General features: G+C 43.7%; 1 protein-coding gene, 12 non-coding genes and 2 pseudogenes across 13 annotated transcripts in view; 13 read left to right on the top strand and 2 right to left on the bottom strand.

Moving 5' to 3' along the window:
- LOC138242792 (zinc finger protein 271-like) overlaps positions 1-26130 on the top strand; it is a 781993-nt gene that overhangs the window by 391543 nt on the left and 364320 nt on the right. The gene's annotated exons all lie outside the window — the stretch shown is intronic.
- On the bottom strand, positions 4666-4737 carry trnat-cgu (transfer RNA threonine (anticodon CGU)). Its single transcript has one exon. It is a non-coding gene; the product is annotated as a tRNA-Thr (tRNA).
- Positions 13851-14021, top strand: LOC138243549 (U1 spliceosomal RNA). Its single transcript, XR_011192204.1, has one exon. It is a non-coding gene; the product is annotated as a U1 spliceosomal RNA (small nuclear RNA).
- On the top strand, positions 16355-16473 carry LOC138217795 (5S ribosomal RNA). The gene has a single exon (XR_011181441.1). It is a non-coding gene; the product is annotated as a 5S ribosomal RNA (ribosomal RNA).
- Positions 17099-17263, bottom strand: LOC138243674 (U1 spliceosomal RNA). The gene has a single exon (XR_011192319.1). It is a non-coding gene; the product is annotated as a U1 spliceosomal RNA (small nuclear RNA).
- LOC138243956 (5S ribosomal RNA) lies at positions 18771-18889 on the top strand. The gene has a single exon (XR_011192570.1). It is a non-coding gene; the product is annotated as a 5S ribosomal RNA (ribosomal RNA).
- LOC138244973 (5S ribosomal RNA) lies at positions 19429-19547 on the top strand. The gene has a single exon (XR_011193590.1). It is a non-coding gene; the product is annotated as a 5S ribosomal RNA (ribosomal RNA).
- LOC138244827 (5S ribosomal RNA) lies at positions 20084-20202 on the top strand. Its single transcript, XR_011193442.1, has one exon. It is a non-coding gene; the product is annotated as a 5S ribosomal RNA (ribosomal RNA).
- On the top strand, positions 20741-20859 carry LOC138243955 (5S ribosomal RNA). Its single transcript, XR_011192569.1, has one exon. It is a non-coding gene; the product is annotated as a 5S ribosomal RNA (ribosomal RNA).
- LOC138245128 (5S ribosomal RNA) lies at positions 21399-21517 on the top strand. The gene has a single exon (XR_011193742.1). It is a non-coding gene; the product is annotated as a 5S ribosomal RNA (ribosomal RNA).
- LOC138243954 (5S ribosomal RNA) lies at positions 22054-22172 on the top strand. The gene has a single exon (XR_011192568.1). It is a non-coding gene; the product is annotated as a 5S ribosomal RNA (ribosomal RNA).
- On the top strand, positions 22708-22826 carry LOC138245127 (5S ribosomal RNA). Its single transcript, XR_011193741.1, has one exon. It is a non-coding gene; the product is annotated as a 5S ribosomal RNA (ribosomal RNA).
- LOC138243953 (5S ribosomal RNA) lies at positions 23363-23481 on the top strand. Its single transcript, XR_011192567.1, has one exon. It is a non-coding gene; the product is annotated as a 5S ribosomal RNA (ribosomal RNA).
- LOC138218476 (5S ribosomal RNA) lies at positions 24017-24135 on the top strand (annotated as a pseudogene).
- Positions 24673-24791, top strand: LOC138218547 (5S ribosomal RNA; annotated as a pseudogene).

Here is a 26130-nt window from a genome sequence, read left to right as displayed (position 1 = left end):
GCACTGTGTTAGATGTGTTTTCAACATTATATATGCGTTTATTAATGTCGTCGATTTTACAGTTGCAATTCGACATTGATTATATGTCGCGGCGACGTATATATACGTATAGCCGTATTTCGCCATGAATATACGTATATTCGACGATATATATATATACGTATATTCGACGAATCACTGCCCACTGGGAATAGGTTTATTCCATGCTGAAAAGAGAAGAGAGAAAACATAGCTGTGAAACCTTCTTCAGGTTTGTTTTCTCTCTTCTCTTTTCAGCGTGGAATAAACCTACAGTATTACTTGTTCCTTTGCAGATACGAATGCTGACGTAGCTACCCACCTGAATATATTAAACGCTTCATCTATATGATTAACATAATGTTCTCCTGAATAACTACTCGAAAGAAGCCGTAGCTCAGGTGTTAGAGAGATTTGAAATCGGATCGGTGGATTTAGAGTCCAGACTGCGAACCGACAGCTGACACAGGTCTTTTATAGAACAGTTTTGATTTTCTCTACTTTGTCCCCGTGACGTCATTGTCCTGCTCGCAGCCGAGCCCGACACACGATACTGTCTGGTTTCTGTCACTGGGCGGGTCTGTGTTGGTTCTAATGCCCCAGTATTATGACGGGGACACTAAACTGTAAACAGGTGCCGTCCTTCGGCTGAGACGTAAAACCGAGGTCCTGACTCTGTGGTCATTAAAAATCCCAGGTCGTCTCTTGAAAGAGTAGGGGTGTAACCCCGGCATCCTGGCCAAATTTCCCATTGACCCTTACCAGTCATGGCCTCCTAATAATCCCCATCTCTGAACTGACTTCATCCCTCTGCTCTCCTCCCCACTAATAGCTGATGTGTGGTGAGCGTTCTGGCGCACTATGGCTGCAGTTGCATCATCCAGGTGGGGCTACACATTGGTGGTGGTGGACGGGAGTCCCCATTACCTGTAAAGGGCTTTGAGTGGAGTGTCCAGAAAAGCGCTATATAAGTTTAAACAATAATAATTATAATTATTATTATTATTATGTAAAATGCAATAAAAATATCATGTTTGAATAATGTAAAAACTGATAAAGCTAATGCTTTTTTCAGGGCTATATCTACTTTTTAAAAAAAGGGAAGTCTGTCGCGATTGTGAAATTTGGAGAACATGCACCAGCGGGTGCCTTCACATCTCCAGCTTCAGTCTCGCCTGTAGCTGCAAGAAGGTTAAAAGCGCACAAGTGATTTGTCTTTGGTCAAAGGAATTGCTGGAGCAGTAGGACACAGAACAGTATCTAGCAGCTGTAGACGATGTTCGGAGAAGAGATAATTCTGTTTTCAGCACAGGGAGTGAGAATGAGCTCAGTCCGGCTCCCAGCAGAATCCATCCTGGTTTGGTTACTGTTAGACTGTGCATCTGAGGCTCTTTGGATCGCAACGTGAAAAAAAAAACAATTGTTCACATCGTGTGACTTCAACGAGAGGAAGGGAAGATATCATTTTTAAAAATATCAGGACTGAAGATTTGGATCCGGGACCTCATACTTATCAAATTATTAAAATAATAGTTATTAAAATATCAGATTGTGTTTCTGCAACATTTTGTGCACAGTACGCCATCTTTATCTAAAAATAAAACAACAGTCACAACGAAGCCTTTACACGCAGTCTGGGGTATTTTTCCCTTTTATATTTTTGCCACTTTATATCGAACCTGTTATACTCCCAAAAGTGCACAGTAGATTGTACTTAATAAAAATGTACAATTCACCGCTGGTATAAACAGATGTGTGCCGTGTCTGCCTTTGTAAGCATTTGTTTAAAAAAGTAGTTCACAATACGATAAAAACACATAAAGTACAAACTTAATAATACAACAATACAAAATCAATACCAAATCATAAAGCCAATTAAGTAGCTATCCTTTGAAAACAGAGAACACCTTTATATCTACAAAAAACTTGACATTTGTATGTATTTTTTAATTAAAAAGCAGACAGTGTAGTCCCTTAATTCAAAGATCAGATCTTGACCAAAACAAGACAATCAGACGTGAGGTGAATTCAGAACAGGAGCCTCTGCTTCGTCGTTTATTGAGCTTTTGTTCAACGCATGAATGAAACAGATTCACTATTTTAACTCTTTGATTAAACAAAGTACACAAAAGGTGCCATCCTTTGAGCCGGAATTGAACCAGCAACCTAAGGATTCCCTGCTATTACCCACTACAGTCCTCCACTTTACTAACTGATCTATCAAAGGGATGTCAGGATGTCAGGAGCTGCTCTCTGTCACATACTGCCCAATGTAGTGAAATGTTCTGGGTGATTTAAATCCCAAATTGACATAGTTTCCAACTCGTTTCCTTTTTTTTAATTTGAATTTAAGCCGCGAACCAGCATTCTCTGTATAAACTTGCAGGGATATTAAAAAATGTTTGATGGGGTATCAATTATTCAGAAATTGACTCCTTTTTTTTCTTGGGGGATCATATTAAACATTTCATTTGGATCTACAAGAGGATCACCATGAGGAACAAAACTAAGTTTCATTCTGTGTTTATTAGAATCTGTATCACAGCTAATGCATGTAAAGCCTTTAGTATGCGACAGTGAGAGTTCAGTTATGCCGGAGAACTGAAATTTAGTAAATCCATATTTAAATAGATTGCAAATCTTCAAAGTGTTTTGTCACTGCAAATATTATTACAGGGGTTTACCAGCTGCCGCACGTGCTTGTTTTGGGATTATTTCCAAAAAATATCCCATTAGTAGTTGTGTGTCCTTACTGGTATCTTTTAAACATTCGATTATATACAAACGGGACAGAGACAAAGTAATAATCCCATTTTAAGGTGTCTTGCATTTTAATTTACTGAACAGATAAATTGAAATGCTCTGATTCAGAGCCCCTGCAGTTCATGCTAATTAGAACCACAACAATGCTCCTGAGTCCTGGGCACTACACTGAGCACACGTTCAGCTGGGCTCTGACTTTGTTAAGCACGACTTCTTGTTGCAGTTGAGCTCAGAGCTAGATATGATCTCCATATTCTACCGCAATAAGTAGTCTGAAACTTAGTAAATAGTACACAGTTTTTAACTGAAGTCAGGTTGTTAAAAAATTAAACCAGCACCCTGTCACCGAAACTTACCCCGGTCTTCCGCGCGACAAGCGGGGGAACTCAACACTGTACTAACAAGGAGCGGTTGTCCGCAGTTGAGCGTGAGCTCTGATTACTGTCAGCAGACATTTCTTCATTTCCAATGACGTTTTCTTCTGCTCTCAGCTTTTTACCGGTCATAAATGTTCAAGAAGTAATTCATTTGAGTTTGAAGTCTGTCTCTGTTACCTTCGGTCCTGATAAAGAAAAGCCGTGCGTGGGAGACTCCCTCTCTGAAGAAGTTTGCCGTCACCCTGCAAGAAAAGAGAGCCATCATTCACCGAAACAGCCACTAAGACAAATAACATTAAACACGTGAAATGCGAGATGTTGTGGAAATGTTTTCTACTTAGAGATTCTGTCGTTTCTACTCTAACGAGAGAGGCTCTTTGTCGGAAGTACGATTTGAACAAACGTCTCCAGGGGAAACTGCGACCTCAATGCAACGCCTTAGACCACCAGGCATCCTGTCTGTGGCTCTTGTATTGCATTATATGTTTTATTTATTTCTACTTGTTGATAGGAAAAAAAGTGAAATCGTGTAATTTGGGAAATGTATTTTTTTCATGGGGAAAACTAGCCTGAGCAAATGTAAAGCTAAGAGCAGCGCTCAATAAAAACCATCAAAGCCGAAAGCGCTTCTTATGCGGATCAGTATATTCCGATGCCGGTGGTTCTGCAGAAGAAATAAGAAAAGCCGAACTCAAAGCACTGTGTTGCCATTACGGGTACTTTGGCTGCAGCTGCTTTAAGATCTACTCAGCGGGCACAGAAAGTTGTATGAGGTCAGACAGGTTTGCGCTGTCTAAATAACAGTGTGCGAATTTAAACTTATTTAAATAAGATTATTTACAATGTAATACATGCTCCAAAAGCGTTAATACTGCACTGGCTGCTATTTGAAACGCCTTTAGAAATGACGCGTAATAGAGATTGATGCAGCTGGCTTTTATGCTTCACAATACATTGCAATCAGGAAAATAAACCAATTAGAAATATGCAATACAACGTCTTTGAGTTCGGCTATTTTTATTTCTTCTGCAGAACAACTGGTATGGGAATGTACTGATCTGCATAATTCGCGCTTTCGGTTTCTGATCGTTTTTATTGAGCGCTGCTCTGAACTTTACATTTGCTTGTGCTAGTTTTCCACATGAAAAAAAAGAGATTTCCCTAATTACATGATTTCACTTTTTTTCTTATCAACGAGTAGAAATAAATAAATTACATATAATTCAATATAAAAGCCACAGGCGAGTTGGCTGGGGGTCTAAGGCGTTGCGTTCAGGTCACAGTTTCCCCTCGGGTTTTTTGTTCGAATCCCACTTCTGAAAAAAAGGTTTTCTCGTTTTTCTCTGTGAAAAGACAATCAAGTTCTTAACAAATTTCATATATTAGACTTCCGCAATACGTTCTGGCTTTAACAGGAAACTGTGCGCTTCCACAGAAAGAGTAACAAGAGGAGACGTTTCCATGTTACTTGTAGACTTAGATAAAGGAACGTGGCGGTGAATGAAAGAGGCACAGACGGGATTCGGACCCGCGATCTTCGGTTTACGAGACCGACGTCTTACCACTTGGCCACCGTGCCGTCGCTGTGAGCGGGGTCAGCTTACTATATGTTGAATCAACGCTAGTAATTTTACTGTTGTAATAGAGGAACAAGAGGCGCAGTCGGTAGAGCTTGCGACCCTTAAGTTCAAAATCGTTGATTCATGGGTTGTTTGTGTCCTTTCTGATCCCTCTAATCTTTTAGTAGGACAGTGCAAGCAGGACGTGATAGGGTACAGTGACTCCCAATGTCATATGAGCTTTGTGTAATTTAGCTTTCTTAACGCTATGGGGCTCGATTCAAATATCGCTGTGAAAGGTTTTTTCTAGATTGAGGGTGATCTGCTCCCGAGTAATTATAAACACCTGAGCGTTTACTGTTTACTGTTGTGTTACTGTGATAAAGGAACACCGCACTTTATCAAAATACTGCTGCTTCCTAATTTTACATAATGGTATTTAGGCCGGGGAGAGTGACTGCATTCCAAGAGGCTAAAAGTTGATTTCACAAAGCCCCCATTTAATAAAATACATTAGAAACCGCAAGGAAAACAGTATGTTTTAATAAGTCTTCTCCTGGTTTTATATTATTATAGTCTTTCACATTTGAATGCATACCTTACCGAAAATCTTACCTAGATTACAGGCAACACAAACAGTTCTTAATGCACAAAGTCTATTTATAGTTGACTTTCTGCTAATCACATCTAATAGTTCATGAATCTTCCTGCCCATCATGTGTCTGCTAAGCAGTTTCTCCATTTTCCTCCTCCTGTCATTGTCAGCAAGCACATCAAGATGGGAAAATGTAACAGGGAAAAAGAGTAGCTGGTAGGAGTGGGATTTGAACCAAAACCTCGATCTAGAGACAAGAATACCCATGAGAGCTAGAAAAACAGAAGTCCTTAATCAGGGTGCGTTAGAACACTCAACCATCCTGACAAGCAACTGGTAGGAGTGGGATTTGAACCCACACCTCGATCTGGAGACAAGAATACCCGTGAGAGCTAGAAAAACACAAGTCTTTGATCATGGTGGAGGGGAGTCCCCATTACCTGTAAAGCGCTTTGAATGGTGCTTTAGAACACTCAACCATCCTGACAAGTGATGGATGAATGGAGGTGTATTGAATACACCAGTAGTTCACCAACCTGAGTTGCTTTGCTGGAGAAGTGCCATGTTACATGTTGTAAACGTCAAACGTACAAACGTGTTGTACTTTCCAACCTTTCAGTAATATTTTCCAGAGCTAGGGCGCAGTTGTCTTCACAATCTGGATTATCTCAAAAGCAATGATGTCTGTGTAAAACAGATTTTATTTTCGGGAACCGACATTGTATTGCATATTTCTAATTGATTTGTTTTCATTATTGTAATGTATAGTGGAGCATAAAAAAACATCTGCAAAAATCTCTATTACGCGTCTTTGGCATTTCAAATAGTAGCGAGAGCGAGGATCAAACCCCCCTCTTGGCGATAGTTGCCTCACGCTCTGAACAACCAAGTCCTGCTTATTCCCGCTGTGGGTCATGGATGGTGTGTTTTGGTATTTACTCGAAATTACGGAGGATACATGGGACTGCATTTACCTGATAACATACCATGATCTCTAGTACCTAATGAGCTTTGATAATTCAGCTTGCTTATTGCTTTGGGCTCAATTCAAAAGTTGCAGTGAAAGCAGGAGCTGAGCAAGATTCTGTTTAAATGGAGCCAGATCTGTTCACAAGCGGGGAAACACTTCAGCGTTTACTAATTGAAGACCACAATCCGCTAAAACACCCCTGTTTCTTAGACTAAAAGAAGCTAAAAGCATTTTTGAACATGGGTTATATTGTAAATACTGTTATTAAAAAGCTTATTCGCATACTGTCGGTTATTTAGACGGTGCAAAACAGGCTGCCCTTATAAAACTTTCTGTGCCCGTTTTGACCAAGGAGAAAGTATTTTCTGATGGAGCCCTATGCGAAAAGATTTAATTAGCTTTACCCCTGCCAATGATTCAGCATGAAGAAGTAAAAGTTTCAAAGGGAAAAGCAGCTCGCTAACACAGCCAATATTAAATGTACTTGCCGGCACACTATCACGTGCATTGGTTCAGAAGTGATCTCGGCAATGTTCCCAAAGTAAAGCTGAAAGTGCCAAAGAGCATTTCTGTTGAGAAAACTGCCTTGATGTTAAGCTTAGAAAGCCTGTCTTTTAGATGTTCTATCTCTAAACACCTTGTGCAGCCTCCCAACAGACTAACAAATATTTTTTTTGAGAAATGGGCACACACCCGGAAGACAATAACGTTTATCTACATTCGAGTATGTGAATAACAATTTAACAGAAAAAAGTTTGTAAATGAGATTTTGCAAAAATTCAATAAATCGTCTATAAACAGTAAGAAATTATTAAGAAAGTAAGATATTGTTTTATTTTATAAACTTTAAGACAATGAAGAGAGTTTACAGGTCATCCTTCGCTTTTGCTCTTTCAACTTAAGCGTTCAGGATCCAAGCCCATGTGCGGATGGTTGTATTTCTTAAAGTAACTTGTAATCATCAAAAGTTGTTGTGTAGTCCTTCAGTTCTTTCTCGAGTTGTACCATGGATATTTTATACGATCAATACTTTTCATGATCATTTGCATTTTCCGTTTCAAACGGAAAAAGTTCAAAGTGTCCTTATAACTGTGCTCCACATCTACACGAGAGCGCTTGTAAGAGTACAGGACATGCAATGAGGAGTTTGTGCAGCTTTCAGCTTAGTGCGGAGTCCAGAGGAAGGACTCACTCGCTGAATGATCTCTCAAGAAATTCAAAGGGTGTTTTCTGCAAAAGCCATGACAAGTGTGAAGAACAGAACGAAATGTTTTGGAGTTACATTTAAAACAACACTGAGAACACTGTAGCACTTCGAGTGTGTCTAAATTTAATTGTGTAAACCTAGCTGTCTATAAACACAGACAAGGAGTTCTCACACAACAGAAGATTGCGATGTGAGCACAGTAATATGAAACACTTGGAGATGCCAGGGATTGAACACAGGACCTCATACATGCAAAGCATGCACTCTACAATTGAGCTACATCCCCAACAGAACAGCTTGTGGAACTGACTTAGAGATATGCAGATGCTCACTGACCACAATCCACCACTCACGAAGAATGTCTGCAGTTTCCCACTTTCGCGTTTCCTCTAATACAGAGTAAATTCATGGGAATGAAGAAATAAGGAAGGAAAAATAGTCACATCTAAGCTTCCAGAGACCGGTTAAAAATGAATCAGTTATTTTTATATCCAGTCACATGGACGACGGCCCAGTGGGCAAAAGACGTATAATATACGTCTATTAAACGCATACCTTAGACGTCTAAATGTGGTCCGCAATTCGTCTAGAATGAAATTCTAATATATGTCTATTGTTATACGTCTATGATAAGGTGTTCATTATACATAAATGGTTGGAGTTCTATTATACGGATAAATTTAGAGCACTATTATACATATATGATTGGAGTTCAGGATAACTTTAGAGGACTATTATACGTATATGGTTAGAGGTCTATTATACGGATAACTTTAGAGGTCAATTATACGTATATGGTTAGAAGTCTATTATACGGATAATTTTAGAGGACTATTATACGTATATGGGTAGAGGCCTATTATACATTACAATACAGATTTTAAAATGTACAACTTCTATATTTCCAAGAAAAAAAATATTACAATGAAAGTTAAGACGATTTTTGTCCACCATTTGCAAACCCTGTCTAATTGTCCTAACAGTTATAACCAGAAACCTATTATTTTCAGTGTCCAGATCTCCTGGCCCCCTGCCTTGCATATGCATTCTTCAAGTAACACATTGTGTGTTCCTTTATTTCTTTAAAGGTAGGGTGGGACTTCAGCACCGCAGCTAGGAGAAAATTATATAATATTACTACCCAAATAAATGATGATTAATATCTTCTTTAGTATAATCTCAAAAATGAACCATTAAGGTTAACTAAGCTCAAAGCTATAATAAACGTATAAAATTTGGCTTGCATCATAGCAGTTGAGCAATAAAGTCTGTCCTAATTAAAGAGTACCCAAAGTTTGAAAGTACAACATAGAATAAGAATAATTAGAGAAACGGCAAAACGATTTTGTGTCATCTTCCCCCTCACACTATTTTTATGTGCCTATTTTTGCTTATTAACGTACTATTTTAATCAAAATAATATTAAGTAAGATCTATATGTATTCAGATAGTATTATTATTATTATTTATACCTACTCGTCAAAAGAGGATTGCTGAGATATTTGCGGATTTCTTCTACGATTGAAAAACGTGTCCAAAATGGTGACCAACGAATACTAGCAATGCATTGTGGTATATAACCGGAAAATATACCACAACGTATGCGTTTATTAATGTTGTCGATATTATGGTTGAAATTTAACATTGATAATACATCGCAGCTATGTGCCCCCTACTATGAGCTGATGTGCAATTTTAACGCATGCAGTTAGTAAGGAAACGGTCACTGTTGTAAGGTATTATATATAATGACATTATGGAATAGGATGGGGACAGGCCTGGTGTCACGGGGGGAGGGAGGAGTGTCGCCCCTTCAGTTTTGGGCAAAAGGATTTACTTAACTTGTAATAAAAAAATAGTTGTACTTTGTCAATGGCCAAACATTAATTTATTTACACGTGTAAAATAAATATAGTACATATAGTAATAAATACAGAAAATACAGTAATAAATATAGTAAATTAATTAATTACTACGTAAATAATTTACTTCGTACACTGTGCAGATGGCTGTATACTCCTAGTTGCAGCACCCACGATATATACAGTAAAAAGCCTCAGGCACTGTGTTAGATGTGTTTTCGACGTTATATATGCGTTTATTAATGTTGTCGATTTTACGGTTGCAATTAGATGTTGATAATACGTCGCAGCGACGTATACACAGATGCAGCCATTCAAAATGGGTGGGGTATTTCGTGGTATACCCCGGTGGGCGTGTCACATTAAAACGCAGTATCATGCAGTATCACGCAGTGTATCGCGTCATTTGAGGTCATGCTGGAACCTCTCATGTACAGCATTTGAGCTTGGACAAAAGTTGGACAAAAGTACACAACCTACCTTTATCAGAAATATTTATGCATCAAAGCCTTTACCGAAGATATTACTAATAGTATTAATAATGAATGACTTTGGACAAGCTGTAAACTCAAAGTATTATGCTGGTCCACATTCTTTCTAACCGTCATTTTAAACGAAAATACTTTTAGTTTTTTCTTTGACAAACACCACAGCATTTCGTGGATAATTTCTTAAGCACATTTGTACAAGCACTTGGAATCTGTCCAAGCCCTACTTTGTCAGGCATTTTCTTTTACTGCAATGGACATAAAAACTCCCTTGCTTTTAACAGAGCGTTTCATAATTTCTAACTACGAAAATTATTTAAACTGCAACACTTATCATTCAACCAGGGCTCAAAATATCACAAGGATCCTCAAGAGCACATCAAAGACTGTATTAAAAGATACTTGTATCAGATACATGAGAATCCAGGCTTTTTTTCTCAACACTTTCTTTTCCGTATACCAGATATTATGGAACTACTTCAGAAGGCTGTCAGCCAGTCAGATTCCAGGAATCAGTACTTTAAAGAAAATTCGATTTCTCCCTAAACATTTTACGCATCGAAGTCTTTAACTAACATGTGAAATAGTGGCAGTTTTAAGCTTTTCTGCTAATATAATATGGAATTGCGTATCTAAAGAAATTAATAACGATATGATTATATTTGTGTACTGCGACAGGGCTGTGTAGGGCTGTTTCGCCTCACAATCAGACAAATGCAACATAAATTGGGCTGTGTAGTCTTCTAAGTATCTTAATAAACTTTCAGCATAGCTTTCTCCCCGTTTAGATTTATTTTTCTTGGGATCTTGGGATCAAACGTGGAAAGATTAGATTGTAATCGTTTTTATTTTTTAAATACATTTTAGAAAAGTGTAATCTATACTAAAAAGCTGTACACCACCTGCTATAAAGATACATATTGTAATACTTTCGGTCTCAGATAGGACGGACACAAGAACTCAGACTTGCAGAGTTAAAGCAACTTAAAGCCTTGATTTTATATATCACCTTTAAAAGTGGCATCACCAAGCAATACAGATTACAAAGTAAATACCCAACACTGATTGCACCCATCTGTCATGTTAATAAAGACCTTTAAATTGAATTTAGTTTTATTACTTGTTTTTCAGGAAGTTAAAAAAAACACTTGAATTACTTATCCAGTCTCTCGAACTAAAATTATTTTTCAATCAATGCAACTAACATCGGGCAACGTGTTTTTTTTAATCCAACATTGACAGCCACAACAACAGATGACAATTTCCTTAGTCCTTCCTTAGTCTTCCTGAAATTGTCAGATTATGAGTGAACAAAAGCATTTTATTAAAAACACGTTTGTGTTTGTTTGGGAGCTATATTATGTATTTTTCATATGTAAGAAATAATGATGTGTTCTTGCTTACACATTGCACGACTTTAAAAGCTAGAAAAACAGGTTTCGATTCACATTATCTGGCGAGCCTTGTTTTGTCAAAGGAAAATTCTATTCTACTCTGAGAATGTGGGGGGAGGAAGAATGTCCCTTGTCTTTTTACTTACTCCAATACACCAATGCATTAGCATGTTAAAGCGATTTCATTGAGGAGCCTAGCTTTCTTAACTAGTAAGTACTGTACTTACTGGGTTTTGAAGGGGGGGAGGTGTCTTTTGCTGGAAATCTCGCCCCCTTCTACTTTGAAAATACCTGTGAAACAGGTTTAATTCGTCACAGCCAGCACTCCCGCAGAGAGGGGGGTTGTACTTGCAGTGCATCGGTATAGATGGGAAAGCCAGAGCCGAGTCAAGTCTAGCCATGTGTGAGTCTAGTCTCACAGAGCTTCAACAGCAGATGACAACTTGTGAGTTTGATTAAGAATGAATAAAAACATTTCATTAATAACGCGTTTGCGTTTGTCTGGGTGCTGAAAAAGTAAAAAACAATTACTTTTTGACAATGAAGAACTGTGTGTGTGTCTCTCTCTCTGCTGGCGTTTGTAATCGTTTTTATTTTTAAATACATTTTAGCAAAGTAATGTACCATAAAAGTATTGTGAGACATATTTGGGTTAACATGTTCAGTGTTCAGTGTGTGGTAATTTGTTTGGTGCAAGTGAAGTTTTATTTAAAATCTGACCCAGGGAAAAGTGTGGTGTGGACGGCTGAGGAGAGAATGCAGGCTCGCGCTGTGTCCGTTATTCTTTTTGTCTTTTTGAGCCAGTGAAAGCTCTGTTGTCCTTCACATGAATGCCTGAATCATTGTACCGAACCCAGGATTTTACAGTATTTTTTTCTTTAAAATACCAATAACAGCAACATACAGTTTACATAATATGTTGATGTTCCAAAATTAATATAATTTATGACCTTTATGACCTTTGTTATGCTCTTCGTTAATGTCTAAGCCGGAACACATCATTATATCTCATTTTGTATTTCTTTAAAAAAAAAATCGTTTGCCCAGCCTAACAATAATGTTGTTATTGTTTTTATCCTGTAAAGCGCTTTGAGGAGCCACCTTTAAAGGCGCCATATACAATAAAGTTCATTATTATTACTATTGTTAATTTGCTGGACAGAGAGGTGAACATTATTACGCAGAAGACAAAGATAGCGATTTACGTTGCATTGTGCATTGTGCTGCTATAATACAGTTTTAAATAATTAAAAGTCTAAACACTATCAGCTTTATTTATGGGTTTTAAATAAAGGCGATTTAAACGCGATTTAAATCAATATAAATGTTTATATTGCAATGCATAGGTGACTATTCATTGTTATTAAAATGACTTAAATTCGATCATGTTGTGATATTTAGAAATATAAATTTGTTTGGTGCGAGTGAAGTTTTATTTAATCTCTGACCCAGGGAAATGTTTTATTTTTTCAAAGATGTGATATATAGTATATTCGACGAATCACTGCCCACTGGGTGTGCGGACCTTTTCTTATTTACCTTGTGCAATCGTGTTTCATAAAATGTAATTGTATTATAGCATGAACCCCTGGCGATTTTCTTGATACGTTATATGTGCTCTTGTTTGTATTGTATGTATTTTTGTTGTACAAATAAAAAGTAAAAAGCACAATTTTCCGGATGCAGCTGCTGTAAAAAAAATTACTCCAATACACCAATGAACAGACCCACTCACCTCTTAGTGTGCACAGTGCATGTCGCAGCGCTTCCTGCTTTCACTTCAATGCGCGTCCTGATATTGATTTTTTTTCGTGTGCCGCGCGGAGGCTCTGAAAGCGAGAGCAATGAAAAGGTGCACGGCGCTGTGAAAGAAACGGAGGTAAAGACGTCTCTATACATGGATGACGTCACCATCCTCCTCTCTGACAATGCCTCAATTAGCAGAGCACTGCAGTGTTGTGATCAGTTCTCTTTGGCTTCCTCTGCAAAAATTAACAAATCTAAGAGTGAGATTTTTTATCAGAACTGGAGGGAGCCAAAAGAAGGACATGATCTCAGGCTGCAAGAGAAGAGAATTAAGGTCCTGGGGGTGTATTTTGGAGAAGAGATAGGAACAGTAAATTGGCAGAACAATTTGCCAATCTTAAACAAAAAACTGATGCAATGGAAGGACCGAGACCTCACCATGACAGGGAAGGTGCTGGTCATCAAAGCCGACCTCTTGCCTGTCTTGAATTTTCTGGCTTCTACCTTCCCAATCCAACACCGTGTTGCGGCGGCGCTGAGGAGATTGATGTTTCAATTTCTATGGGGTGGGAAGCAGGAAAGACTCAGAAGGGAAATAATGTACAGGCCGCTACCCTCAGGGGGGAAGTCTGTCCCAGATATTGCTACGAAGCTACGAAGCAGAAAATCTGTGGGAAATAGAGAGCATAGGTCAATATCTCAAGAAACTGTGAAAAACATTATCATGTTTAAGTAAAGAATGTGATTTGAACCAGAAAAAAAGAAATTGTTGCTATTTAACTGGTACCGTGTCAAAATGTAATGAGATGTGATCATATATACTGTTTTAAGTATGTATATTAATGTAAAGCTTTCTAATTTGTGATGTCCTGTATTTTTTTTGTGAAAAGAAAATAAAGTTCATAAAAATCTAAATCGGTTCACCCAGGGCGAGGCTCGGCCATTGCACTCCGGCTGTGCTGACCCCTGCGAATTCCCCAAATGTGGGAATCTCGACTGCATAATTTCTGGTAGTGGGGGACTGCGTTCGCGCTCTCCCCTGATGTGCTTGGTCCAATATCGGATACGGAAGAGTTACGACACCATGAGCTGCGATACGATCCCAGTTCGAAGGGAGTCGATTCCACTGCTGGTTCTCGGTTTCTTTTAGTTAGAGGTCCGGAGAAGCATTTCAAGCTCGTTGCACTACTCCTTCCGGACATTCATTCCCTTTTCAAAGTCAGTCGTTTTGCTGTAGTCTGCATTATTTAGGCTGATTATCGAGGTTAGCCTTTATTTGGTCATGGGGGCCTCGGTACTGTATGCTAATTCTCAAGACAGTTTCACCCGTTTTCTGATTGCTAGGTTCTGTACCAGAGCAGACATGTCAAACAGTGAATGGCTGTACCTCTATTGTATCCCTGCTCAATTAATGAAATCAGTAATAAATGAATATATGAATAGTTATACGAAAAACAAGTGGTTTATCGACTCATCTTCATTTGCAGATTTAGAGGCAGATTCGATATTCGTTTTACAAATGGGTTTTTTTTTATATGGGTCACACTCATGCCATAGCAACAAAACATCTCTAGAAATGAGGCTATAGATCACCTTTCCATCCTCCAGGTTTTCTTCCCAAAGCCTAAGGCACCAACGGTGACCCCTGCTGGCCGAGAGAGCAAAAGCTTGCAGCACCTGGTATTCCCAGGCAGTCTCCCATGCAAGCACTAACCAGGCCTGACCCTACTTAGCTTCAGAGATCAGACGCGTTCAGGGTGGTGTGGCCGCAGGCGAAAGTAATAGCACCTGACTCGCTACTTGAAGCTGTGTGTGGCTGGGGTTCCGTGCCCCCCGAGCTTGACTGAAGTATCGTTCGTGTGCAACTCTTTGGAAAGGAGCTGCTTTCCAAATTGCATTGCGTACCTGGATGTTGGCGAATGTGCTCCCTTGTGTTGGCTTGTCCCGCACTGGAGGAGAACAAACAAACTGCTCGGAGGAGCACAAGGCAAGTCTTCACAAGACAAAAACCTCCAGTGCACACATGTCAAACAGTGAATGGCTGTACCTCTATTGTATCCGTGCTCAATTTGGGTGGGCAAAACGAGAAAACGAGCGCGCCGTTTCCTACACATCTGCAGTCACCAATGCACATTCGCAGCATTTCCCGGGACGCAATTTGGCCTCATTTGCATAACACCAGACCGGCAGATCGCTACGCAAGCTCGCGTCGTGCACCTGCCATACACCGAACAAACACCGGAGCCTTTTCAGCAATTTCCAAAAAACGGGCCTGCTCGCCTGCCCACAAGGCTCCATCTCTTACCCGCTCTCCAGAGCCTGCTGTCTTCTGTGCTGTTCTCTCGGCACCGCTGCAGCGCACACAACTCCTGTAGCGCGGGGAGAAAGTTTCCACGCTCCGCCGCAGGGAAGGCTCGCTCCGTGCGCACACGTCCTTTCAATGCCAGTTCAACAAGTGTTCCGCATTAGCAGCGTCGGGGCTCCGGCGTGTCGCACCTCACCTCGCACAGCCCCCTCCTTGAATGTCTCGCGCTGGGCATGCCCCGCTCTTCTCCACCTCATCTTATCGCGTGTGACCACCGACAATGGCCACAATGCCGGGGAATGGCACCTGTAAAGTGTTAATTGGGGCACAGGAACAGCCCGTCTCGTCTCGGGGGCCGGCTTCAAAGACAATACAGCAAACACAGCGGGGCGGGGGAAGTAGACGACACGACACATGCAGGTACATTCAGCTCCGGTGGGAACGAGTCATTTGTCGGTCTTTTAGTGTTCCCCTTTACCAATCAGTCGGGGTCTCCTCCTAATCCCCGTCTCATATGTAACAATCAATGACGAGGCCCCCCTGTCCCGCGATATTGTATTTGTCTCCTGGCCGCTGGCTGGCGCCGTGAGATTTAGTACTCGCGCAAGAGACCGGGGGCAGAGCGCCCCCCACAAAGTGTGCGCTCCAGGTTCCCTCTCAGGGCTCTGCAACACAGCGGAAAGGCAGCGAGAAGGAGCCTCTTGCTCTGACGCCGCAAGCCACAAGAGGGCGGAGGCGCCGCGCGCCCGGCCGACGTGTTGGACTGGTGTGCTTTATGTGCTGAAATAAACACGCGACAGCCCAGAAATGTTTTCAGAGTGCTGTGCACTGGAGGTTTTTGTCTTGTGAAGACTTGCCTTGTGCTCCTCCGTGCAGTTTGTTTGTTCTCCTCCAGTGCAGGACAAGCCAACACAAGGGAACACATTCGCCAACATCCAGGTACGCAATGCAATTTGGAAAGAGGCTCCTTTCCAAAGAGTTGCACACGAACGATCCTTCAGTCCAACTCGGGGGGCACAGAGCCCCAGCCACACACAGCTTCAAGTAGCAAGTTAGGCGCCATGACTTTTGCTTGCGGCCACACCACCCTGAATGTGCCCAATCTCGTCTGATCTTGGAAGCTAAGCAGGGTTGGGCCTGGTTAATACTTGGATGGGAGACTTCCTGGGAATACCTGGTGCTGCAAGCTTTTGCTCTCTCGGCCAGCAGGGGTCGCCGTTGGTGCCGTAGGCTTTGGGAAGAAAACCTGGAGGATGGAAAGGTGATCTATAGCCTCATCTCTAGAGATGTTTTGTTGCTATGGCATGTGTGTGACCCATATAAAAAAAAAAAAACGTTTGTAAAACGAATATCGAAGCTGCCTCTAAATCTGCAAATGAAGATGAGTCGATAAACCACTTGTTTATCGTATAACTATACATATATTCATTTATTACTGATTTCATTCATTGAACATGGATACAATAGAGGTACAGCCATTCACTGTTTGACATGTCTGCACTGGTACAGAACCTAGCAATCAGAAAACGGGTGAAACTGTCTTGAGAATTAGCATACAGTACCGAGGCCCCCATGACCAAATAAAGGCTAACCTCAATAATCAGCCTAAATAATGCAGACTACAGCAAAACGACTGACTTTGAAAAGGGAATGAATGTCCGGAAGGAGTAGTGTAACCAGCTTGAAATGTTTCTCCGGACCTCTAACTAAAAGAAACCGGGAACCAGCAGTGGCATCGACTCCTTTCGAACTGGGATCCTATCGCAGCACGTGGTGTCGTAACTCTTCCGTATCCGATATTGGACCAAGCACATCAGGGGAGAGCGCGAACGCAGTCCCCCACTACCAGAAATAATGCAGTCAAGATTCCCACATTTGGGGAATCCGCAGGGGTCAGCACAGCCGGAGTGCAATGGCCAAGCCTCGCCCTGGGTGAATCGATTTTTTAAGAACTTTATTTTCTTTTCACAAAAAAATACAGGACATCACAAATTAGAAAGCTTTACATTAATATACATACTTAAAACAGTATATATGATCACATCTCATTACATTTTAACACGGTACCAGTTACATAGTAACAATTTCTTTTTTTCTGGTGTAAATCACATTCTTTACTTAAACATGATGATGTTTTTCACAGTTTCTTGAGATATTGACCTATGCTCTCTATTTCCCGCAGATTTTCTGCTTCCTCCCTCCTTTCTCTCCACAGATCTCTGAGGTAATAGTTCTCTCGGGTGATGAACAGGGCCAGGCTACCTGCTGCCTTGACTGGGACCTCGATGCCTTTGAACAGCCCCATGTTCCTCACTCTCCACAGGGCGTCTTTCCCACTGTTCACCACGGCCCAGATCCTGTCAAACAAGTCAGGAGGAAGTTTGACAGGAGAGATGCCGTTGTAGTGGCAATGCTTGTTAATAAGACAGAATTAAGTGGTGGTATGCTGTCCTAAATGAGGCCCCATCTCACCTTCCATCTCTGTGGTGCAGCCACAGAGAAAGTATTCATGCAGGCTGATTTAAGATGTTTTCTTTTGGTAAGGGACAGCTCCCAGATGGGGATGCACTTAGCTAAGCCTGGCTATCATGATCAATGGTCATCCATTGGCGCCTATCTGTCTAGGGAGTGCCAAATGGACATCTGGACTGCATTCCTAAGTGTCAAGAGTAAGTGACTCATATCTCACCTTGATCAACCAATCAGGGACTGGCAGGGCGTGGTAATACCACGTGGGTCTCCAATGCCCGCCAACCTCTCAACCAATCAGCACACATCTGTGTCTTGGTCAAAAAGTGAGCGCAAGCTCAGATCGGGGCTCTCCTTGGCCATTGTCGCACATCCTCAGAGACAATAATGTGACAACTGCTGTTGTCTGCAAAGGGACTTGGAGTTTGTTATAAGCGCAAGGCCGAGGATCCCGTACGTACTCAGAATTCAGAAAGGTTTTAAGCGCAGGAGGCGCCCTATCCCCGCTCGCTCGCTCATTCCCTTGTTCACACGTGCAGTGCAGCTTGTCCTTCTGTTTATTTGTCAGCTTTGGCGAAACACGGGTGCTTGTGTATTAGCGTGAGCGTTTTTTATTCTGATCATGAACAGTTTTACAAGTCCGCAAAGCATCGAGGAAAGGTTTATCACCAGCTGAAAAGAGACACAGCGCTTCGGCTGTGGAGACTTGTTCGGCTGGCGTTCGGAGAGTCGCGTTTTTCAGAATTGTATTGAGATCGTTTTCCACAGAGCTCAGATGTCAAAGCACAGCAGCAGCTCTCCACAGCGATCCTCTATAGCGCCCTTTCTCCCGCTGCTCCGTCCTCATTGGAAGGAAGCAAGAGTGAAAGGCTGAAGTGAAATAGAGCGGGGACGAAGGCAGTGAAGAGAGAGAGAACGTGGGAAGAAGAGAAAAACGCAAGGGAAAAAAAGCAGCGTCGTAAAAGAGGTGACGGAGCTGTCCTCTCAATAAGAAGGGTGCCAGCGAGCCTTGCTCTCGCTTACGGCCACACCCCCTTGAGCACGCCTGATCTCGTCTGATCTCGGAAGCTAAACAGGGATGGGCCTGGTTAGTACTTGGATGGGAGACCGCCTGGGAATACCAGGTGCTGTAAGCTTTTAAGCGCAGGAGGCGCCCTATCCCCGCTCGTTCGCTCATTCCCCTGTTCACACGTGCAGTGCGGCTTGTCCGTCTGTTTATTTGTCAGCTTTGGCGAGACACGGGTGCTTGTGTATTAGCGTGAGCGTTTTTTATTCTGATCAGGAACAGTTTTACAAGTCCGCAAAGGATCGAGGAAAGGTTTATCGCTAGCTGAAAAGAGACACAGCGCTTCGGCTGCGGAGACTTGTTCGGCTGGCGTTCGGAGAGTCGCGTTTTTCAGAATTGTATTGAGATCGTTTTCCACAGAGCTCAGATGTCAAAGCAGAGCAGCAGCTCTCCACAGCGATCCTCTATAGCGCCCTTTCTCCCGCAGCTCCGTCCTCATTGGAAGGAAGCAAGAGTGAAAGGCTGAAGTGAAATAGAGCGGGGACAAAGGCAGTGAAGAGAGAGAGAACGTGGGAAGAAGAGAAAAACGCAAGGGAAAAAAAGCAGCGTCGTAAAAGAGGTGACGGAGCTGTCCTCTCAATAAGAAGGGTGCCAGCGAGCCTTGCTCTTGCTTATGGCCACACCCCCTTGAGCACGCCTGATCTCGTCTGATCTCGGAAGCTAAACAGGGATGGGCCTGGTTAGTACTGGGATGGGAGACCGCCTGGGAATACCAGGTGCTGTAAGCTTTTAAGCGCAGGAGGCGCCCTATCCCCGCTCGCTCGCTCATTCCCCTGTTCACACGTGCAGTTCGGCTTGTCCGTCTGTTTATTTGTCAGCTTTGGCGAGACACGGGTGCTTGTGTATTAGCGTGAGCGTTTTTGATTCTGATCAGGAACAGTTTTACAAGTCCGCAAAGGATCGAGGAAAGGTTTATCGCCAGCTGAAAGGAGACACAGCGCTTCGGCTGTGGAGACTTGTTCGGCTGGCGTTCGGAGAGTCGCGTTTTTCAGAATTGTATTGAGATCGTTTTCCACAGAGCTCAGATGTCAAAGCACAGCAGCAGCTCTCCACAGGGATCCTCTATAGCGCCCTTTCTCCCGCAGCTCCGTCCTCATTGGAAGGAAGCAAGAGTGAAAGGCTGAAGTGAAATAGAGCGGGACAAAGGCAGTGAAGAGAGAGAACGTGGAAAGAAGAGAAAAACGCAAGGGAAAAAAAGCACCGTCGTAAAAGAGGTGACGGAGCTGTCCTCTCATTAAGAAGGGTGCCAGCGAGCCTTGCTCTCGCTTACGGCCACACCCCCTTGAGCACACCTGATCTCGTCTGATCTCGGAAGCTAAACAGGGATGGGCCTGTTTAGTACTTGGATGGGAGACCGCCTGGGAATACCAGGTGCTGTAAGCTTTTAAGCGCAGGAGGTGCCCTATCCCCGCTCGCTCGCTCATTCCCCTGTTCACACGTGCAGTGCGGCTTGTCCGTCTGTTTGTTTGTCAGCTTTGGCGAGACGCGGGTGCTTGTGTATTAGCGTGAGCGTTTTTTATTCTGATCAGGAACAGTTTTACAAGTCCGCAAAGGATCGAGGAAAGGTGTATCGCCAGCTGAAAAGAGACACAGCGCTTCGGCTGTGGAGACTTGTTCGGCTGGCGTTCGGAGAGTCGCGTTTTTCAGAATTGTATTGAGATCGTTTTCCACAGAGCTCAGATGTCAAAGCACAGCAGCAGCTCTCCACAGCGATCCTCTATAGCGCCCTTTCTCCCGCAGCTCCGTCCTCATTGGAAGGAAGCAAGAGTGAAAGGCTGAAGTGAAATAGAGCGGGGACGAAGGCAGTGAAGAGAGAGAGAATGTGGGAAGAAGAGAAAAACGCAAGGGAAAAAAGCAGCGTCGTAAAAGAGGTGACGGAGCTGTCCTCTCAATAAGAAGGGTGCCAGCGAGCCTTGCTCTCGCTTACGGCCACACCCCCTTGAGCACGCCTGATCTCGTCTGATCTCGGAAGCTAAACAGGGATGGGCCTGGTTAGTACTTGGATGGGAGACCGCCTGGGAATACCAGGTGCTGTAAGCTTTTAAGCGCAGGAGGCGCCCTATCCCCGCTCGCTCGCTCATTCCCCTGTTCACACGTGCAGTGCGGCTTGTCCGTCTGTTTATTTGTCAGCTTTGGCGAGACACGGGTGCTTGTGTATTAGCGTGAGCGTTTTTGATTCTGATCAGGAACAGTTTTACAAGTCCGCAAAGGATCGAGGAAAGGTGTATCGCCAGCTGAAAAGAGACACAGCGCTTCGGCTGTGGAGACTTGTTCGGCTGGCGTTCGGAGAGTCGCGTTTTTCAGGATTGTGTTGAGATCGTTTTCCACAGAGCTCAGATGTCAAAGCACAGCAGCAGCTCTCCACAGCGATCCTCTATAGCGCCCTTTCTCCCGCAGCTCCGTCCTCATTGGAAGGAAGCAAGAGTGAAAGGCTGAAGTGAAATAGAGCGGGGACAAAGGCAGTGAAGAGAGAGAGAACGTGGGAAGAAGAGAAAAACGCAAGGGAAAAAAAGCAGCGTCGTAAAAGAGGTGACGGAGCTGTCCTCTCAATAAGAAGGGTGCCAGCGAGCCTTGCTCTTGCTTATGGCCACACCCCCTTGAGCACGCCTGATCTCGTCTGATCTCGGAAGCTAAACAGGGATGGGCCTGGTTAGTACTTGGATGGGAGACCGCCTGGGAATACCAGGTGCTGTAAGCTTTTAAGCGCAGGAGGCGCCCTATCCCCGCTCGCTCGCTCATTCCCCTGTTCACACGTGCAGTTCGGCTTGTCCGTCTGTTTATTTGTCAGCTTTGGCGAGACACGGGTGCTTGTGTATTAGCGTGAGCGTTTTTTATTCTGATCAGGAACAGTTTTACAAGTCCGCAAAGGATCGAGGAAAGGTTTATCGCCAGCTGAAAGGAGACAGAGCGCTTCGGCTGTGGAGACTTGTTCGGCTGGCATTCGGAGAGTCGCGTTTTTCAGAATTGTATTGAGATCGTTTTCCAAAGAGCTCAGATGTCAAAGCACAGCAGCAGCTCTCCACAGCGATCCTCTATAGCGCCCTTTCTCCCGCAGCTCCGTCCTCATTGGAAGGAAGCAAGAGTGAAAGGCTGAAGTGAAATAGAGCGGGGACGAAGGCAGTGAAGAGAGAGAACGTGGGAAGAAGAGAAAAACGCAAGGGAAAAAAGCAGCGTCGTAAAAGAGGTGACGGAGCTGTCCTCTCAATAAGAAGGGTGCCAGCGAGCCTTGATCTCGCTTACGGCCACACCCCCTTGAGCACGCCTGATCTCGTCTGATCTCGGAAGCTAAACAGGGATGGGCCTGGTTAGTACTTGGATGGGAGACCGCCTGGGAATACCAGGTGCTGTAAGCTTTTAAGCGCAGGAGGCGCCCTATCCCCGCTCGCTCGCTCATTCCCCTGTTCACACGTGCAGTGCGGCTTGTCCGTCTATTTGTCAGCTTTGGCGAGACACGGGTGCTTGTGTATTAGCGTGAGCGTTTTTTATTCTGACCAGGAACAGTTTTACAAGTCCGCAAAGGATCGAGGAAAGGTTTATCGCCAGCTGAAAAGAGACACAGCGCTTCGGCTGTGGAGACTTGTTCGGCTGGCGTTCGGAGAGTCGCGTTTTTCAGAATTGTATTGAGATCGTTTTCCACAGAGCTCAGATGTCAAAGCACAGCAGCAGCTCTCCACAGCGATCCTCTATAGCGCCCTTTCTCCCGCAGCTCCGTCCTCATTGGAAGGAAGCAAGAGTGAAAGGCTGAAGTGAAATAGAGCGGGGACAAAGGCAGTGAAGAGAGAGAGAACGTGGGAAGAAGAGAAAAACGCAAGGGAAAAAAAGCAGCGTCGTAAAAGAGGTGACGGAGCTGTCCTCTCAATAAGAAGGGTGCCAGCGAGCCTTGCTCTTGCTTATGGCCACACCCCCTTGAGCACGCCTGATCTCGTCTGATCTCGGAAGCTAAACAGGGATGGGCCTGGTTAGTACTTGGATGGGAGACCGCCTGGGAATACCAGGTGCTGTAAGCTTTTAAGCGCAGGAGGCGCCCTATCCCCGCTCGCTCGCTCATTCCCCTGTTCACACGTGCAGTTCGGCTTGTCCGTCTGTTTATTTGTCAGCTTTGGCGAGACACGGGTGCTTGTGTATTAGCGTGAGCGTTTTTTATTCTGATCAGGAACAGTTTTACAAGTCCGCAAAGGATCGAGGAAAGGTTTATCGCCAGCTGAAAGGAGACAGAGCGCTTCGGCTGTGGAGACTTGTTCGGCTGGCATTCGGAGAGTCGCGTTTTTCAGAATTGTATTGAGATCGTTTTCCAAAGAGCTCAGATGTCAAAGCACAGCAGCAGCTCTCCACAGCGATCCTCTATAGCGCCCTTTCTCCCGCAGCTCCGTCCTCATTGGAAGGAAGCAAGAGTGAAAGGCTGAAGTGAAATAGAGCGGGGACGAAGGCAGTGAAGAGAGAGAACGTGGGAAGAAGAGAAAAACGCAAGGGAAAAAAGCAGCGTCGTAAAAGAGGTGACGGAGCTGTCCTCTCAATAAGAAGGGTGCCAGCGAGCCTTGATCTCGCTTACGGCCACACCCCCTTGAGCACGCCTGATCTCGTCTGATCTCGGAAGCTAAACAGGGATGGGCCTGGTTAGTACTTGGATGGGAGACCGCCTGGGAATACCAGGTGCTGTAAGCTTTTAAGCGCAGGAGGCGCCCTATCCCCGCTCGCTCGCTCATTCCCCTGTTCACACGTGCAGTGCGGCTTGTCCGTCTATTTGTCAGCTTTGGCGAGACACGGGTGCTTGTGTATTAGCGTGAGCGTTTTTTATTCTGACCAGGAACAGTTTTACAAGTCCGCAAAGGATCGAGGAAAGGTTTATCGCCAGCTGAAAAGAGACACAGCGCTTCGGCTGTGGAGACTTGTTCGGCTGGCGTTCGGAGAGTCGCGTTTTTCAGAATTGTATTGAGATCGTTTTCCACAGAGCTCAGATGTCAAAGCACAGCAGCAGCACTCCACAGCGATCCTCTATAGCGCCCTTTCTCCCGCAGCTCCGTCCTCATTGGAAGGAAGCAAGAGTGAAAGGCTGAAGTGAAATAGAGCGGGGACGAAGGCAGTGAAGAGAGAGAGAATGTGGGAAGAAGAGAAAAACGCAAGGGAAAAAAAGCAGCGTCGTAAAAGAGGTGACGGAGCTGTCCTCTAAATAAGAAGGGTGCCAGCGAGCCTTGCTCTCGCTTACGGCCACACCCCCTTGAGCACGGCTGATCTCGTCTGGTCTCGGAAGCTAAACAGGGATGGGTCTGGTTAGTACTTGGATGGGAGACCGCCTGGGAATACCAGGTGCTGTAAGCTTTTAAGCGCAGGAGGCGCCCTATCCCCGCTCGCTCGCTCATTCCCCTGTTCACACGTGCAGTGCGGCTTGTCCGTCTGTTTATTTGTCAGCTTTGGCGAGACACGGGTACTTGTGTATTAGCGTGAGCGTTTTTTATTCTGATCAGGAACAGTTTTACAAGCCCGCAAAGGATCGAGGAAAGGTTTATCGCCAGCTGAAAAGAGACACAGCGCTTCGGCTGTGGAGACTTGTTCGGCTGGCGTTCGGAGAGTCGCGTTTTTCAGAATTGTATTGAGATCGTTTTCCACAGAGCTCAGATGTCAAAGCACAGCAGCAGCTCTCCACAGCGATCCTCTATAGCGCCCTTTCTCCCGCAGCTCCGTCCTCATTGGAAGGAAGCAAGAGTGAAAGGCTGAAGTGAAATAGAGCGGGGACGAAGGCAGTGAAGAGAGAGAACGTGGGAAGAAGAGAAAAACGCAAGGGAAAAAAAGCAGCGTCGTAAAAGAGGTGACGGAGCTGTCCTCTCAATAAGAAGGGTGCCAGCGAGCCCTGCTCTTGCTTACGGCCACACCCCCTTGAGCACGCCTGATCTTGTCTTATCTCGGAAGCTAAACAGGGATGGGCCTGGTTAGTACTTGGATGGGAGACCGCCTGGGAATACCAGGTGCTGTAAGCTTTTAAGCGCAGGAGACGCCCTATCCCCGCTCGCTCGCTCATTCCCCTGTTCACACGTGCAGTGCGGCTTGTCCGTCTGTTTATTTGTCAGCTTTGGCGAGACACGGGTGCTTGTGTATTAGCGTGAGCGTTTTTTATTCTGATCAGGAACAGTTTTACAAGTCCGCAAAGGATCGAGGAAAGGTTTATCGCCAGCTGAAAAGAGACACAGCGCTTCGGCTGTGGAGACTTTATTAATAAGGCCCCTCAGTAGTTGAGATCTCTGTTATACCCATCTAGAAACATGCAATCAGCATGTTATTGCTGAAGCAATAGTCACAACATTATTCCACACCTGGGTGAGATGCGGGTTATGATGACAGTCATGCTTTCTACACCTTATACTGAGCTCAGAAATGGACCAAGCGGACATCTCACGAGCAGATCCCTCCGCGTATAAGAAAGGCAATTTGTCTCAGCAAAAATACCACGGATTCACATCCAAAATATGATAAAAAGGCAAAAACCCCACACTTGGAATGCAAACGTACCCTAAAAAGGAAACACGGTTTTAAAATGAACTTGATTTTCCCCTGGAGAAACCTTTTTATGGACACACATCGCATCTATTACACATGTAGAACTAAATATAAAGATAAAACTTCATATAAGAAGTCATGACATATCACACATGACGAAGTCTGGTCCAGAATAAACAGTTTACACTGACCCACCTTTATTTACCCTGGTCACTCACTTCTATTAACTGTTTAACTGGGTAACAAATTAATATTTGTTTCAATTTGGGATCTACACCTGGGAGCCCTGAAATGTTGGCCAGAGGGGAGAAGCTGATATTCAGACGTGAGAATATATTAAAAAAAGGATCTGATGTTGTTTTTCACCTGTCTAATCAAAGCTTGTTCAAAAATTATCTGATTATAGGACACACGAGTTTATAATCATACTCATTCCACTTTTTAACCCCGTATATATGCACAATATGAAACGTATATACACTAAATCTCACGTGTGACTCCCATAATATACATTTCTTTACGAAAATTAGGAACACTTACTACAATTATCAACCCCCCATGACGAGGCAATATTTCATACCTTTGTTTCTTTGTGGGTTCAATGTTCTGTCCTGTCGTTTCACACGTAATGTTTTGGTAGTTATCTCAATTTTCCTTTGCAATTATCTCCAAGATCATCATCAACTTTTTGTAAAACGCTATGCACAACTGATATTTAAAGAAAGTCCTGTACCAAAACGTCTTCGTAGGGAAAGACAACTTTTTTTTCCTTACGTTAGTCGCTACACGGTTACTCAGAAAATCCATTCACCGCCTTTAAAA

The sequence above is a fragment of the Lepisosteus oculatus genome, chromosome 14, assembly GCF_040954835.1.
Source record: "Lepisosteus oculatus isolate fLepOcu1 chromosome 14, fLepOcu1.hap2, whole genome shotgun sequence".
In the NCBI taxonomy this organism is placed as follows: Eukaryota; Metazoa; Chordata; class Actinopteri; order Semionotiformes; family Lepisosteidae; genus Lepisosteus; species Lepisosteus oculatus.
This window is presented reverse-complemented; position numbering and strand designations above follow the sequence as displayed.